Below are 17,176 nucleotides of genomic sequence, written 5' to 3'. Positions count from 1 at the left end.
AGGACCTTCCATAGATTCTGGTGAATCCAGGGGTGGTTGCAGGATGTCATGAAAAGGCACTGAGCTGAATTTTGCCATTATTCCTCAGATTTTGTTTTTCTAGGTAGCAGAGTTTCTATTTTTCTGTAGTTTGTATCCTTTCATTTGGATTTACTCATTCAGAATTATCCCATAATAAAATGGTTATCCATTAGTGAGGCTGAGGGAAATGAGAGAATGCTGAAACAATAGCAAATAACCCCACCAAATCTGTATTAAATGTCCGTGGGTGCAACACTTGCTATTTAAAAGAAACAGAACACAACATAAAAAAAGGAATTTGAAATAAAAAAGGTCAAGGAGGAAATCTCAATGTGAATATTACCCCATTTGTATGCATCCACTTTCGTATTTTGTAAATTCGAATTTTGTAAAACCACAAAAATGTTTCCTGCCTCGTCATAGGAACTTACGAGGGTCAGACTTTTATTTCTACCTCCCATGTATTTCCCGGGAAATGAGACAGACCAATGTCATCCTTTGGCCTGGCTGGGGCATATTTAGGGTAAATCTTTCTGCTTTATTTAGGATTTTTGGAAAATGTTCTGGTTCTGTTTGAATGTGATGTTAAAGTCAATGATGAGGATATTTGATAATGGTTTCCTTGGGGGTGCTGAGTCTGTTTTTCAGCCTTGTCCATGTTCTGGGATGGAACAGGCTCCATCCCACTGTGTGTGCAGCCCTGTGTAGTGAGCTGAGCAGATCTGATGTGTAATTGAAGGGAACAGCTTTGTGACTGAGAGTAATGGAGATTAATTAATGCATTGTTATTGCTGGAGAGCTGTTTGTGAGAAAGTTTGCAGTTATTTTGAATACAGTAGAAATATGGGAGACTGGATTATAATTTGCATGGGTTTGAAGGATGTTCCAGTTTATTTTCTCTCATTTTTCCTTCCAAAATTGTTCATTTCCTGGGCTGGATGTTTCTTTCTGTATTTAGTTTTAGTACATGGTTTAAATTCTTGACAAAAAAATTCTGTCAGTAATTTTTCAGTAATTTTTCCTTTATGTATGCCAGGACTGCAATGGCTGGCCAAACAGGATTTGTTCAAGCAAGGATTTCAACCTGGACAAATAATGTAGCTTTAGCATATTCCCCAACAAAATCCCATTATCCTTAAATTATTCTCTTTAGTCAGCTTTGATTGTTTTACAAATATTACATGGACTGAAATACTGGTATATTAGTAATAATGCCCTATATTAATATTAGTATTAGAATTTTTCAGTCATTAGTTCAATTTTTAATTTAAAATATTAAGAGAAAAAAACCAGTGGGGGTTTTTATTTTGAACAAATTGCATGTAAAGCATGACTGCAGCAATAGTAGTAAAAGGCAGGAAGCTATATCATTGCTAATCAATCTAGAGAGCTCTGTCTCTTACAGATGTCAATACAAAGTTAAGTGCTAAAATAATTGTAGTGTAGGCTTCCTCATAATTACTGTTGTTCATTTGGTGTGTTGTGCAAAAAAAAAGAGAAAAGAGGAATTTGCTTTGCAGTCAGCAGCCGCAAATCTCTAAGGAGAAAGAAAAAGATAGCAGAAGGCTGATAGTCATCCATCATTCCTGACAATTTCACAGCCTAGAATAACTTGACAGAGACCCAGAACAAAATGTTGTTGAGAATTGAATGCTGCTAAGCTGAGTGAATTGACTTTCTGATGTCAAAGCAGGACCTGCTTGAAGTGGCTGATGATTTTCCTTTCCTGGCTTCAGAAACACTGACACTGAAAATGCCTGGTGGTACAAATGGGCAAATTTCGAACCTGAGGAACTGTTTGAAAACTTTTTAGGTGCTTTTAAAGAATTTATAAGGTGATTCTGGTCAGCAAGGGTGTGAGTGAGTAGCACACCTACTGTTAAAGAGCATTTGATCATTACATTCCTCAGAAAGCAGGAATAAGAAGGCAGAATTTTTCCGAATTGTCCTGAAACACAAAATTTTTTCAAGGCCTGGCTTATTTCATCTAAACTTGTCTTTGGTGCAGTGCCAGCCTCTCTTTTACAAGCCTTGGGAAGGTAGGCTTAGTTTTTGTGTGCAGAACACAAGGTTAAATTTGCTATATTTGAATCCACATATTTATTTCTTATTTTTAAGTTTAGAAATGCTTGAATTTTGTTTAGAATAGGTGCAAAAAATCTTAAGATAACATTAAAATGATGTAAGTTGTTACATAGTCTTTATTTAAATATTATTATTATATGAAGGAAATAATTTTTGCAGCTATTTATTTGGAAAAAAGCATATATTGGAAATGTTCCTAAATTATTATAATTAGGGCATTTATTTACCAATAAATATTGCCAGTTTTATCTACTATTCAAAGACTAACCTTCTAAATTGCTTACAGCCATTAAATTGTACGAAGAACACAAACTGCAGGGTTTAAATGCAAAGAGCTCTTGTTTTGTAAAAGACACAATATATCTCAGAAGTGTAAAAGAAATAGAATGTAAATAGGACATATGGGTTAGGCATGCCATCCCTGATCAATAATGCAAGAGGTTTAGCAGGTTTATTTGTAAACCTAGCAGCACAGATTTAGTCAGAATGGGGCCTTGGACAGTACATGCAGGTATTTAAAGGTTAGGAATGAGGAATTTCATTAGTCTGGCAAATCCTCTGCTGTCATTCCCCAATCTCTTTGAATTATTTCCAAATGTATTCTCACTTTTTTTTTTTAACTTTTTTTTTTTTTAACTAATGGCCGTGTTACTACTACAGAGCTTTATTGCTAATTTAACTCCGTCACAAATTGGCACAAGGAGCAAAGATTTTCGAAGTGCCTTGATTCCCAGTAATGATATTACAGTAGCTATCTTTATGTTAATGTAGTTATAGCTGGTATAAAAAGGTTACAGTATCAAGCCTGCTAGTCTACAGCATTTTATCTCTGTTTCCAGTTTGCTTAAAAAAAGGCAAATCATGATGTCTAATAGGCTGAGGCATAGATCTGGTATTTTACAGCATCCACTGCAGCCTGAAAGCAGCACTGAGGGACATAAACCTGAAAATTGGTTGAAAAAACCACTTTTAGTGCATCTTTGTGCTAAAATAAAAACCCAAACAAACATCCCCCACACCTTTTGTAGCAGAGCGTGGTCCCTTCCCTCTCCTTCCTCTCTGCCTTCCCTTTCCATCGTCACAGTGAAAAAAGAAAACCTTAGGCTTTGCTAAGAGTTAAAGAATAATGTATTAATGGAGAAAAAAGGCAGACATTCTCCCATTTGAAATGTACAATTGTCTTCTGCATGCGCACAGAGGTCTTACCTAAAATACAGACTATCCAAAAAGAGGTTTCTGGGCATAAAATAGCTCTCATTGTCACATACTGCTCAAAAGTTATTTCTTCAAATGATATAAAATATTTTGCCTCTCATTTGTTCCGTTCTTTTTCAATAAATCAAATATGAGAGCTTTGTTGAAGGCAGTGTTCAGTGGAGCTCTTGTATCCTTTTTCTGACAGCTATGTTGTGACTGGGTAGTTATGTACATTTCTGTGGTGTAGAAGCATGCAGGGATCTTTTTTTTTACAGGGACTAAATGTTTAAAAGAATGGAGATATTTGAATTTTTATATCAATGTCAAAAAAAGAATATTTGCAGTTTTAATAATTCATTGTTTTCGTGTACTTTTTAGTTTTAGGTTGTAAAACAGAAGTTTGTTTGCAAAATGCAGAGTTTCTACAAATGCTTTTCAAGTGATCTGAGGTTGTCATCTGTCTGACAAAGACATTTTGTTTGAGATATTCATCATTTTGTGACGTTTGTGTTTTGTTTACATTGCTTCAGTAATTCACTTCTGGGACTAAAACTTGCTTTTGAGGTTTAGGCACACTGCAGGATGCCAAAAAAGCATCAGATTCTTCTGTATTTGAAAGCTTTTGGGCCATCAAGAGATCAAAAGCTGCCAGAATCAAACCTGAGATCTGCCATTATAAATAAGGCACTGACAATTCTTATTGTGAGAGGTCCTCCCAGGGGTGAAAGAAGCAAAGAGAAATGAATTGCCCTGACTTTTTCCTAAGAAAATTCTGGCTATGCAATGGTATCTTTCTTTGGGAAACCTGTGTGTATATTAGAAAATGGAGTCTGCCATAACATGTTCTGGCACTGAAATAACAATTTTTACTCAATTTAAAATCTATTAAGGTTAAAATAAACCTTATAATCCTTTTGTGGTCAGCCATACCAAATTCTGGAGACCAGAGCTGTCCTGATTTCAAACTATAATTTACTCTGCTAACCTTGTATTTGTATACAGAAACTTACAAAATGCAGAGAAAACATTTTTATAAACTTCAAAACAGATTTTTTTAATTTACCAGACCATTTCTCTGGTTTACTTTTCATGCATATATAAAGGATCATAATTCTTTACCAATTCTATTCTATTACACAGGTCTCAGCAGAAGTAACTAACTAGAGTAATTCAACATATTTACCAAGGGTTGTGTTTGTAATGAAACTTTTTCTATTCCCAGCTGTGTTTTAGCAATTTTAAAAAAAATAATAAACATGCTGTTAATGTGATTAAACCCTTGAAGCTATTTACAAGAGACTTCATGTATGTTTATATCTGAATGTCTTTCCTTTCTTCTGCTTGTTTGCTGTTGGTAAGGACATAATGCAGAACTGCTGTAGTTATCACATTGGAACTCAGCAATAAGATCATCCAAGCAAACATCTAGAACAATGTTATTTCAAAGCGATCTATAAGAATTGTTCAATAAAGAAAATGTTCCTTATATGTATAATTCAGCTTTATCTTTATTGATTTGTTCATATTTTTAATAGGTTTTAGAATTGTCAGTGTTCTAGTAAAATATCCTATAATCTGGTTTATTGTTAGGGTAATAGAGTTACAAACTTGGACAAAATTTTAATCTATCCTGCAAGGTAGTTGTTGTTGTTTTTTTTTCCTATTGGCATGCTTTTACAAGTCAATTCCTTGAGGAAGAAAAGGCTCAAAGCATGTGCTGTGAGGAACAATATGAGAAGAGGAATTGTCCTTTCCAAAAGAGGGAACCTGACTCATTTTTTTGACCCAACTCAGTTTTGGAAGTTGGGCATTTTTTAACATGGCAAAATCTTCATGGTAATATTTTTATGTCAGCATTCCATGGGAGCTGGCATGGTAAAGGCAAATAAGCAGCCCTGTTAGAACTGCCTTAGAACACAGGGAAAGCACAAGGGCTTGCAGGGAGTGAAGTAAAAAGCACAAGGGAGTGAAGTAAAAATTTCCCCTTTTTTATGTCTATGCTCTTATTTCTTAACAGGGCTCTGGTTCATGATGGGCTGTAACGTTTCCTTTAGCAAGCAGTACAACATACTTATATATTTACAGAAATGAGCTCCAGGAGGGGATTTAGCAGCTTTTTTCCTTCCCAAACCACAGACTCTTACAACAACAACTTCTGTTTGCTTTTTTCTGCTTTTCCTATTTTCTTCTTACCCCTCTTAGACTTGATAAGTGAGTCTTTCCACAGTCTGAGTCGCAGTGATTAATTCTGAAGCTTCTCCTTTTTCTCTTGTGTAATTTTTTACTTGTATATGACTTTCTCATGTACAGTTTATTATTTTTATTATTATTTTTTTAGGGGCAAGGTTTTTATGCGGTGATGTGGGACTTCACTCTGCAAGTTCATTTGTGCTGGAGTCACCGGCAAAAGGAGAGGATATTTGAAATTTTGATGTGGGGGGACTGTTTATCTCCAGGCTCTGATCTGGAGCTGTGCTGTCACAGGTTAGCAGTGCAGTGCTGGCATTGTCATCATTATCACATTTTCAAGTGGAAGGAAGGAAGGTCCCATATGGGGAAGCCTTGGGTGGCTCAGTGTTGCTATAGGACACAAAATAAAATGACACAGACGCTGGAATCTCCAAGGTAAAAATAAGGAAGTTTAATTTCTGACTCCAACATTTATAGGTTTTCCAAACTGACAGGGGATTGGAGGATGACAGTGCCACCTCTCCAATGACAGTGGACAAACCAACAGTCCATCAAATTTCTCCTCCAGAAAAGAGTGCAAAACAATGAGTTATTTACAGAAAAGCACGTGAGAAAGTTCCTTAGAAAAACGTAAACATCAGAAGGCTTAGAAAACTTAAAAAAAGCCAGGGTGACAGCAAAGTTTGCAGTCAGTGCTGCCACAGAGCGTGGATGACTCAGCTCTCCCACCCCAGGGATCTCAGCAGCTGGGCTGGGCCGGACTGTTTAGATTTCTTTGATTTGTGCCCAGTAAATCCCTAATGATCCAGAACTAGGGCAGTGTATTTCACCCTCCTGAGGCACCCAGTGTGCTGCTCTTGCAGCTGACATCCCAAATCTGAATCACCATCTTATTTCTCGCAGTCACATTTACAGCTTCAATCTTCATTCCTGGCATAACTGAAATTCCTGTTGAATCCAGTGTCAAGCACATAAGGGACACAGAAAAGCATTTTCCCATGCAATGGGAATTTGTGCTTTGGTGACAGAGCACTGTTTCAATTTTGTGGGAAACTCCTCATTATTGTTAAGGTCATATTAGCATTTTTTGTTTATTGAATGTCTTCTGCTCCTGCCACTGCATGCACTTGTTTTGTTTGTATTTTCCTGCCTCCTTAGTGATAAGTGGGTTCCTTCCCCTCCCCAGGCTTGGCCACCAAAATAATGTTTGCAGATTTTGCCTGTGTGATACGTGGTTATAGGCTGGCTGTCACAGCAGTGTTCATGAGGTGATGTAGCTATAGATATAAGTAAAATCAAGGAAAAAGCTATCATATGCATTGCAGCAAAAATAAATGTAAACTGCATTAGTGTTCTGGAAAGCTCAGGGCTGAAATGATACTCTGGGAAATGAGAGATGATCAGCTGTGATTGCTTCGTAAGGGAACTGAGGGATGTCTTGGATCTTTGATTACAAATTTTTTCTTTGCTAATAATTTTTATCTTGTGCTGTTACAATTTTAAAATTCTAGGAAATCTGAAAGGAATTATATTTACATATGGTTTCCAAAAAAACTTGAGTCTTTTCCAAAATGAAAAAATTGAACAACATAAAGTGTGAAAGATCTTTTTGCAGCATTACGGTTAATATTGAGATGTTGTATTAAAATACTGAGTTATGAGAAGCAATGTTATCAATTTTCACATTTCCCCAGAAGGGTTTTCAGCAACTTTGAATATTCCATCAACCTGGCATATTAAAAGTGCAGAATTTACCTGTTAAAATGCACGGAGCATTCATAGTAGCCTCATAGCAGCCTGCTGTTACTGTTGCTTTGCAGAAGAATAAGCAACCATTTAGAGATGATGTTTTCTCTACCAGGAGGGCACTTCACAGCAGATTTCTACTCCACCTTTTGGAAGGGATCTGAAGGAAAATCAAATCTGTATCATATTGAAAGGGGCTTTGGCTGTACATGATACAATTTTTTTTAGAAAGATGTTCAGCCCTGTGCCATATTTATATCTTTTTGGAGCCTTGTTTTTGATGGAAAATTACCAGAATTTGTGTTGAGACTTGCTTAGTATCTGAGCAATGTTTCTTATAACTCAATATAATATAATAGTTTCAGCAAAGTACCAAATACTCAGTACTTCAAAGCCAATAAAGATGAGCAATCCATTTCCAAATTCCTTTTATTCATACAGCAGATTGATTTACATAAACTAACAAAACAATATTACACTTAAAGTTGATCTGTAACAGTGATAAAAATGTGGCTGCATCACAAAGCTGCAGAAACGTCACTTCCAATCTACAGTGATCACTTACTAAGGATAAATGGTGCCTATGGGATTTTTGGCAAACCCAGCATCTTTCTCCCATAATTCTAGGCTGCCTTAAATCCTGAATCAGAAATCCACCCATGTTCAGCAAGAAAGTGTGAATGTTTGCTTAACTTTAAGCCTCTAGGAACACTTAAAGTGGAGCTAAATATTTATGTGATTGAGAGCTTTTCTGAACACAGATTTTTTTTTTAATCCGCATTTTAAACTCAGGCAGGGCAAAATGAAGTTTTACCTCTGGCATTTGAAAGCAAAAGGACCTGAGTGACTGGACTGCAGTTTTCCTGCTCACCCCAGTAATGAGAATTTGCCATTTTTACGCGTTTTCCCCCCATTCCAGTGCCAGGGAGGAATGCCAGAGGGGAATGACACCCATGTTACACAAACACAGCGCAGGGCACCTTGCTTTAAGACACTTAACTTTCCTATTGAAATCCTCCCTGCTCCTTTGTTTAGCTGTTCTGTTCATGACACTGCCAAAACATGTTTATTCCACATGCTGTGAATCACCTTTGCAAACAGACAGAGATCAGCATTTGAATCTAACATTCAGCATCTCAGCTCCAGAATGGGATTTTCAAAGCTTTGAGTGCAATTCATATATCCCCTCACTATTAGGGTTGGTTAAGGCAGTTCTGAGGTCTTATTCTAAATGTCAAATAGGCACACAAAAACCAGCAGGAATTAGATCAGATTTCCTTCTACTTACCCCTGGGTTTTCTTTTGAAGCACAAAACTTTGAATAGTCTGTTAGTACATGAGTTAAACTCTTGGAGTGGAATTCTAAGCAGTGGAAATTGAAAATACAAGAAATAGTGCTAAAGAACTGTAGAAATCATGAGCATTTTTTTTTTTTCAAATCAATACTGCAAGCTCCTGGTTGTCAATGCTAAGATTCCAATGTGCACTAACACATCGATTACATTTTCTTATAGAAATCGGTGAATTGTGTGAATGTTGCAGTAATGAAAAAGGATTCAGCTAGAAAGAGCAGAAAAAACCCCAGTATTTTAACCCTGCAATACAGAAATAGAATGGATTATTAATTTTGCAAAGGAAAACTAGAGGGTACGTGCTATAATAATATCTCTCATTTTCATGAAATTGATAGCATGTAGTTTATATTTTCTCTCAAAAAACTTTTTTTTTTTTTCATCAGTGCTGCAGCTACGCCAGTAAGGATCCAATTCAAATTCTGTCTAAATATAAAGGAGCCGTACAATATGGGAAACCTTTATTCTATTACTATTCAGAGCCATGCATGGAAGAACATAGAAGGTTCAAAGGTTTCATTGTAATAGCTTCTAAAATGCTTGAATTAAAGAAAATAAAGGGAAAACCAAGGACCTCCATGAATAACCTGCACACAAAGCCCATCTGTGCTTAGTTACTGGAGAAGTAAATAGAGAGGGTTTATGTTTGCAAGGCTATGATCATAGTAACATGACCAAGACCACTGGCAGTAATAACCAGGGGCTGTACACATCAAAATGTCATTGTTTTCTAACCCATCAGAGAACACTGAGGCAAATACATTGGTGCTGGTTTTTGAGCTCTCCCATATATCCTGTTTTGCCTTCTATGTGTTATCATCTCCTTCTTTTCCCCCACAGAATTTTCCCACAAGCTCCAGACAAACGTTAGCTTTTAACTGTGAAAAAATGCCAGCTGCAAAAATACAAAGTAAACAATTGCTGGAAAAGCTTCATCCAAATCTCTCCCTTAACAGGGCTTTCTTTATCTTCCTCACAAGGACCTACACTTGAAAAGGCTTTTTCATTCTCATCTTCCAGCCTGGGTATCAGATGGATTTCTGCCTTTCTGTTTGCATGCTATTTAAATCGAGATTGTTACCTTCTGTGTGTTTAGGGATTGAGCAGAGTCATGATCCATACAAATATCAGTGCCACTCTGTCATTGTTAGTGCCGCTGTCACCTGCTGCCTTGCAGTGTTTGGGGTGAGAGTGTTCACACTCCACCTGCATGCTTTAAGCTCTGCATCCCTTTGGTGTCCATCACCAGGGTCTAATTTATAGGGAAGTGCATCCCTTGTTGGTAAGGGAGGCTTTCATTCTGGATCATGGGCTGATTTGCACTTTATGAGGGGCCCAGAAAAGCAGTCTGAGCAGAGTGTGTGGAATGCTCCCACATGAACTTAGTGCCACTTCATGCTCTGCTCTTCAGGACACACTTTATGCCAGTGCTCATAAACATGGGCTTTTGGTTCTTACCATAGTTCCTGTATGTGCTGACTTTTTTTGGCTCTTTCCCCTTTCCAGACTGATCTCATTGTTTTGAAGCCTCCTGTGGGGCCTGCACCATGAAGGGGATTTGCAGTAGAAAACATTTCATTGACAGCATTACCTTTTCGCACCGCCAAGATGTTACTATTATAACCATTTCAAATCCTACAAAACCTTGTAGCATTTCTTCTCACTGGCTAAATAATTTCTATTAGGAAAAGGAAAATGTAAGTCTTTTCAGCTGCTTCCTCTTGAGGGATGTAAGATATCCGCAAATTTTGCTAACACGTTCCAGAACAGCCAGCTGTTACTATCCACCTGCAGCCATAATATTGATTGAAAAGAATATAGAACCTAAACATGGATAGCTTCTGTAATTATGCAGAATGAGTTTAATACATGATGCTACTTCAAATGTCATCTGGCAGTGGCTGCAGTGTGGCATGGAATCTATTAGGAAATAATTCAGCTGGTTGAGAAAGTCTCAGAGAAAGACTGTGCACTGTTTTCTTGTATTGCTGATTCCTGAAAATATTCATGAATGTGGAAAAAGGCAATGGCAAGACCAACAGGGCTCAGGCACCTGTCAGTTAGCAAATAAAAAGTTGCTCTCACATCCCTGTAGCTCTGCAATTTCCCAGCAATGGAAATAGAGGTGCCTCTTTTGCCAAAGTCTGCATATATATTAAGAGATAGGAAATAATAGAAGTACTTGTTTTTTCCCCCCAAGCTAATTAAATAAAGATGTCTTTGTTAGTTTTGCAAAAAATTTGACCTTTTGCTACAAAAAATGGAAAAAAATGGCAAGAAGGTTTCAGCTTCCAACCTGTTTTAAATAACTGTGTAGCCTGGTTATATGCCCTGTCAGGACTTGTGCTATTTTCTTTTTGATGAATCAACACAATTCAATATATGTCTTGTGACACATTTGCAATTCTATTGGAGATTTTGGCCCAAGGGAGCAAGGAACAGGAGTCAGTCTAATTACACAAGTGCTGGCTTTCCAAATGGACATTTCTGAGTTTTCAATTGAAAGTGTCAGATTATTGATGTTCAGATGAAAAGTTAGAACAGAAAGCTGACTTACGATTGCAAGAGAACAATACTGTTATTCTGTTCATTGAAAAAATTGCTGTTTTTCCAAAAAAAAGTTGAGCTGGGAAAACTTGGAGTGCCTCTTGCTCTCATAATTTTCAAGTCCAACAGGTCACACAGAGGAGCCAGGTTAGTGGTCATTCCACAGCATGGGATTACACTGGGAGTAGGAATTCTGCTGAAAATCCTTTTGAAACCTTTCTGCTGGACCAGGATCTTCTCCACAGCTTCCCCCTGTCATAGAACTTAGTGAGGTAAAAGTGAAATTCCAAATGGGGAAGGAGCACTGGCTTGCACAGGTCTTACAACTCCTGTGTGTCTATGCCTCAGCCTATGAGTTTGAGGGCAAAGAAGGTACTGGCAGAAAGGACAGATAACTGGGCAAATGCCTAAACTTGTAATTATTTGTAAAAGCATTTTTTGCCATTGACCCACCATTGCCTGAAAACCACTCATACAGCTTAAGGGGGCTGGGCTGGCACCAAACCCAAGAATATCTCCCACACACAGACAAATACCACAATAAAGGCTAAACTAATTTAATAGTTAGCAAAGCATTATATCAGAAGTGTTGTGGTATTAAAATCCTTTGGGTCTCTTTTTAATGTTGCTCTTTGCAACATCCCAGGTTTCAGCATTCCTCTCTTTCAAGTAACTAAATGAAGATCTCTACCAAGGGAAAAACACTAATAATTCACAATCTGTAATACATTTGCTGCGTCACTTTCCTAAAATTTTGTTGTGTTGTAAAGACTCGACAGTTTCCAGTTAACAAGACACAGGTGCAGCTGATGAGAGAGGCTGGTGGAGCTCTCAGTGGTCCCCAGCATCCTCCCCCCTCTGAAAGTGAGAATTTATGTTCCCCTCCTGAGCATCAGCAGGTTTTGAAAGCTCCTTAGCTAAAGAGAAAAAGGCTAAATGCTGTCAATATTAAAAACTTTTCCATTTGAAAGGACAAGTGTTCCTACAAGGGGAAAAGAAAAAGCATGGCTTATTTTAAAATGTTAGCAGTAATGAATGATTTAAATTTGAAAAGGTCAGAAAAACGCTATTTGTAAGTTCTCATGGGGGATTTTGCACAGAGCTGACTGTTATATTACTTGTTTTCCTCAGCATTGATAACAGTTGCAGGTGACACTTTTTTCTTGCCATTTGGAAGTCCCTCCAGTGTAATTTATTTTTGTACAGCTTTGTATAAGGTGCTTTGTCAGAAAGGATCCTAAAGACCTTCTGACTCAAATACCAAAATGCAGCACTTTTTTTGGTGAGCAGGCAGCAATCCTTTGTTGCCACTTTCTCACATTCACAAATGGTGTCTCAAAATCTCACAAGTCATGAGTTGGGTTCATTTTTCTTTCTTTGTGTTTTGTTTTTTTTTTTTTTTTTTTCCTTTCTCTCCTTCTGAAGTAGATCTGCCCTTTAAAGGGATGAAAACTTATATCTTTACCTTTTAAAAAAATGAAGGAAAGGATAACCAAGAATCTTTCCAAGACAAGAACCCAACTCAAAAAAGGTGCAGGTTTCAGGAATTCACAAAACACTGTAATATCTAAAGAATCTACAGGAGAGGAAAGCAAGATCAAGCAGCATAAGCGAGGCAGAGCACCATGATATCCACCACCTTTGGATTTTAATGTTCATTCAAAGAAAAGAAGCTCAGCTTAATTTCAGCTGAAATGTCTTAATAGTAACACTTAGTGCCCAGTTGTCTTATTTTGGCTGATTAAATGAAGAAATTGTTCATGACTGACTTCAAACAATTGGTCCCCAGGTACTTTGATAGCTCATACTGGTAGCAATCAGCATTGTCCACTGAATTGAAATTGTTAGGCTATTAATATTAAATATATTATCTAATTTTAAATATTTAATACATGTATGTTACATCTGTGAATGTACAGTATTAAGAAACCTGACACTTCCTACTGCAAACCCTATTTTCAGTTAGTTAAAACTTCTCATACTTGTAATGATTTGACACAAAATTTTCCGTGCCAGGTGTCTGCCTCAGGCAGAATTTTGTGGTGTTCTATGGTATGTTTGTTTTTTTTTTTTTTCCCTTTTAATGTCAACCAGAGCTGCACATTTATTTCTGTGAGCAGCCAGCCAGGGAAAACCATGCAAAATAAAAACCATGCAAAATGGGAGCCTTTTTGAAGGGACCTAACGTGTCCTGATCCTGGGGGAAGGCGCTTAACCTTTGTCAAAGGTGTGACTTTCTTTTGGAAACCTGCTCCAGTTGGAAAACCTGCTGGGAGAACCCTGTGCTCCCACCAGCCTGTTGGAATATGATGCTCAATGCCACCATCCCCTCTCAGAGCCTTCAGCTCCAAACCAAACCCACCCTGCTGTGTGCTTGCTCCCCAGACAGCCAGCAGCTCCTTCCAGCACCAGTCAGGAAAACTGCTGGCAATAAGAAGAAAATGTGATGTAATTCAGCCACCTTTCCTCCTTTTGTTCATGGCTCATCTTTATCTTGCTCACCTTAAATATACTGAGCGTCTCTTAATACCTGATTGTGCTTTTAATTCGTGAAGTAAGTCTGCAAAGGATTGTAAGGAAAATCAGACATAAATTCAATTTCTATGTAAATTTTAAGGCTAAAGGAGGTACCAAGCTTTTCCTTTGTTTTCTGTCTGAGTGGTTTTATGAGCAAGATACCTTCAATTTCATACTTATTGCCCATGTTATGGAAAGAGGTCCTCCTCCTTCTTCTCTCAGTAGGCAGAACTTGCCTGCCTTGTCTCATGTTCTCCAACATCTGTCTCAGATTTGGCAGCCCAAGCACAGAGCCTGAGACTGCAGCAGTTTTCTTCCCTCATGCTGTGAAGCCACAACACATCCTGGTGCATCCCCAGGAGCGTGGTTTGACTCGGTGCTCTCCTGAGAGGATTTTCTGCACCATGCCTCTTCCACCTACCCAGAAACTGCAGATCAGTTTACCAAAATAATGCAATGGATTTAAGATTTTATCCTAAAACGGAAGCAAAAGCACAGAATTATAATTTCTGGTACAGCATCAGTTAGAATATTGCTTCTATTAGCGGTGTTCATACATTCCCAAATACCCAACAGGTATTTTTATTGTAAAAATTTCCACCATTTTTCTCTGTATTGATGCTCTGGAGACCAGAACAATTTATAGGGAATTTTAAGTACATTTAATCTAATTTTATTTTCTTAACTTGACATTTCTTAAATTCTTGAATACTCATTTTGGAGTATCTCAATTATATTGCTTACAAGATTGTAAGATGACAATCTTGTACATCTCTATGACTGATATAATAATTCAGAATAGTGATCATTTTCTTGCAAAAAATGTTTTAACATGCTCAGTTTGTTTTTAGTCCTTTTGCTTTTTATGCTACCTAACTGGTGTGTTAAAGGCTATAAGTATAGACAGAAATTAGACTAAAAATTTGAATGTGCTCACTTTGTTTCTCTTCCTTTTGCTCTTTATGCTGCATAACTGCTGTGTTAAAGGATATAAGTATAGACAGAAATTAGACTAAAAATTAGATCTGTTCAGCAAAACTTTGATTGCTGTATCACAGCCTTTTATGACAGCATTCAGTTCAAAGCTGTTTGCATACCTTATTGAGCAAGCTGCATATTTTTCCAGCGCGTGTATCCAGTGTGCATCCTGTAGTCATTACATTTTCGCACACTCCACTGGCTGAGCTGCATGGACTATTTTAACCATCACCAGGAACACTTGACGGAGTTCAGCTGCTCATTTGAGTGCTTCGGTTTGTGTGCTTTATGGCTTCAGTGGAGTGTGTGTGTGTTGATAAAGTTCTGCTCTGTGCTGTTAAACCTTTGGTTCTGCCAACCCAGCTCGGTGCCATGCTGGGGGAATTGCACGCGTTGCTGAGCGCCCGCTCCGCGCTCGGGACGCAGTAATCGGCGGTGTTTTGTTAAATGAACTGCATATTTTTGTTTTTATATACATTGCTTACCCAGTTGTGTACATTTGCCCAACTCATTATACAAAATAAGCTTGATTGGAATAAGAACATTCTCTACCAGCTGTCTGCTCTGAGTCAGTATGTAACAAAATTAGCAACTTTCCCTTTCCAACAGTGACATGATTGCATCCAAAGTTTAAGGCAATTGGTTTGGAGATCTTGTTTGTTTCATTCACTCCATGCAAACATCAAGATTAACAAACCAATTTGTTGCAACTTAATTTGTTTTCAAAAATATGAACAGAGTTAAGTAACAGAGGAAAATCTGAGCATTCTAATAGAGGGAAATGTTTCCATGTAGAGCATAAAGCATGTAGAGACCTGAATACCATTCTCTAACTTAAAGCCGTCCATTATAAATGCAAGATGGAAAATAACTAGAGACCTCCCAAAGTGGATATTTCATCAGATAAGCAATAGCCTAAATAACTAAAATTAAAAACATAACATTCTGTAAATTTAAGTGCATTCTTTTATCCAGTTATAAAAATAAGTTCATCTCATGACCAGTAGAAAATCTCAAAATGCATGGAAACTCTTGCACAGGGATATGTAGTTTCCCTACTGCCTTTGGTGCAAAATTGAATTACCACCTTCAAAAAAGTGATTTTCTCAACTTGCTAGTTTTTCATGTCAGTTCTAGTCAAACCTAGAGGTTATTTTTAGATTTTGCTTTTACTGATTGGCAGAATTTGCAGCATAGAAGTATGTGCTCCCATTCACAAAATCTTCAGCACTACCTTACCTCAAAAAAACCTTAATTTTTCTTGAGTACAGAGCCACTTAGGGCTATGCAGTTTACCTGGCTTCCTACCTGTCCCATATGAAAGGATAAATGTGCCTGGTTCCTGTTGGTGTCCCACTGCTGATTCCTTTCACTTTAATCTTCTCACTCCCTGTAGCCTGAGCAGACTGTCTGGAAGGTCCAGATTTGATTTTGCAAAGTTTTACATATGAAAGCTTGTTGTTTTAGTCAAAAATTGTTTAATTTTTAAACAGTGATCAATCTGTTCTTAGGCTTCTTGTGGACCATTATGAAGGGTGCCAATGTTACAATAGTTTGCTCTAAAAGAGAAGTGTGAATATATTTTTTAGTGGTTTGTCTTCACTTTTACCTTTAAAAAAAACAAATTTAAAGAGAGATAGAAATTGAATGTATCACTATATTGTGGACTGTTTTATAGAAACTAATTTAGACTTCATATTTTGTTTTCTTGGAGTACATCAACACTGTGTATCAAAAGAGTACAACAAATGAGGGATACTGCATTTGGCATCTGAAAAGTCAGTGTTCTCCATGAGATGAGCTAGATCCAATTTAGATTTTCTTAACAGAGACAGAATAAGTAATTTTGTATGAAATGACTTGAAGCAGACAGATGGTAAAGAAAAAGGTTTTGTCTCTGTTTTCTCTTGTCTTCCCCCTGCATTAATTTGCTTTTAGTATCAGTCCATTACCCTTAAAGATCTAAATTCTAGTCTTCCCTTGACCTATTAAATATCATCATTTTCCCCAAAGTTTTAGTTTAAACTAAGATCAGATTTAGAATATTTTCTTCGTATTCAAACAACTGATGGCTATGTGCAATTTCTGGGTAGATATCCTGTACACTTCTTGCAAAAGAAAATTCTTCCTTTTGCCAGGGGAAGAGAAATATTCCTATCATGGTACTCAGGGACATGGTTCATCCACAGACTTGGCAGTGCTGGATTTAATGGTTGGACTTGATCTTGGAAATCTTTTCCAGCTTCAGCAATTCTATGTTTCTATCCTTTCTATCCTATGATTCTGTGAAGCAGTTAGAAGGTTTTCTCAAGGAATGCTACTCCATCTCCCAGCTTTCCATCCACCTCTATAATGTTAACTGCAGCACACTCTGCTCATTTTTTCATCTGGTTAGGATTCCAACTGAAAAATCAGTGTACTAAATTAAAAACATGTATTTCACATGTATCAATGCAGTGTGAAACAACATGGACATTTTAAATACTTGGAACAGACAGGATATCCATTATCTGAGTCCATGGAGAATACCAATAATTCATAAA

At 37.3% G+C, this 17,176-nt stretch overlaps 1 protein-coding gene across 1 annotated transcript in view; it reads left to right on the top strand.

The window, feature by feature from the left end:
• Positions 1-17,176, top strand: part of LOC132077052 (BEN domain-containing protein 5-like) — a 554,717-nt gene that overhangs the window by 195,713 nt on the left and 341,828 nt on the right. The gene's annotated exons all lie outside the window — the stretch shown is intronic.

Source organism: Ammospiza nelsoni, chromosome 9 (assembly GCF_027579445.1).
Source record: "Ammospiza nelsoni isolate bAmmNel1 chromosome 9, bAmmNel1.pri, whole genome shotgun sequence".
Classification (NCBI taxonomy): Eukaryota; Metazoa; Chordata; class Aves; order Passeriformes; family Passerellidae; genus Ammospiza; species Ammospiza nelsoni.
The sequence above is the reverse complement of the archived record's forward strand: the minus strand, read 5'-3'. Positions and strand labels throughout refer to the sequence as shown.